Source organism: Bison bison, unplaced genomic scaffold (assembly GCF_000754665.1).
Source record: "Bison bison bison isolate TAMUID 2011002044 unplaced genomic scaffold, Bison_UMD1.0 scf7180017864373, whole genome shotgun sequence".
Taxonomy (NCBI): Eukaryota; Metazoa; Chordata; class Mammalia; order Artiodactyla; family Bovidae; genus Bison; species Bison bison.
In genome coordinates, this window is record NW_011494945.1 from 7653210 (window position 1) to 7653842 (window position 633).

Here is a 633-nt window from a genome sequence, read left to right on the forward strand (position 1 = left end):
CAAACCCCTCACCGGCCCTCCTCGCAGCTCCCGCTTTGTCCCCACGCCGCCCTATCCTGAGAGACCCTAGTTTCCAAACTGTGGAGGAGCCGATTCGGAACTTAAAGAAACATTCTTATCAAACCAGGGAAATAGAAGAGAGTGTATGACAGGGTGACGTAGGTATGGAAGACAGGGGAGGCAAGGAAGACTCAGCTCTGCTTCGAATGGGTGCGACCCCGCTCGCAGGCAGGTGAACCGCCCGCGCCCACTGCTCGGCCGGGAAGCCTCGGCTTGGACCCAATAAACAGATCTTCGCGACCTGGAGTGGGACCCTGGGCCAGGAAACGGAAGTGGGGGGGGGACGAGAAACTTTAGGGTAGACGCGGGGCCTTAAAAGAGGGTCTACCAGAGCTCGAGGGGCGGAGCTGAAGCTAAGCGGGCAGGGCTAAGGGCGGGACCTCGCGGAGATCTTCGGCTGCGCGCGCCACGTCTCCTTCAGCGAGCTAGTGAGGGAGAAGCGAGGGGCGGGGGAGGGAAAAACCGAGTGGGGCGGGAGCTCTCTCTTCTCGCGAGAGCTGGAGAAGGCAGCGGCAGTGGCGGCGGCGTGTCCCTGAGAGTAGCGTGGGGGCGGGGAGGAGAGGCGGCGGCGGC

At 63.0% G+C, this 633-nt stretch overlaps 1 protein-coding gene across 1 annotated transcript in view; it reads left to right on the top strand.

Annotated features, from left to right (window-relative positions):
* SEC63 (SEC63 homolog (S. cerevisiae)) overlaps positions 1-633 on the top strand; it is a 70905-nt gene that overhangs the window by 686 nt on the left and 69586 nt on the right. The gene's annotated exons all lie outside the window — the stretch shown is intronic.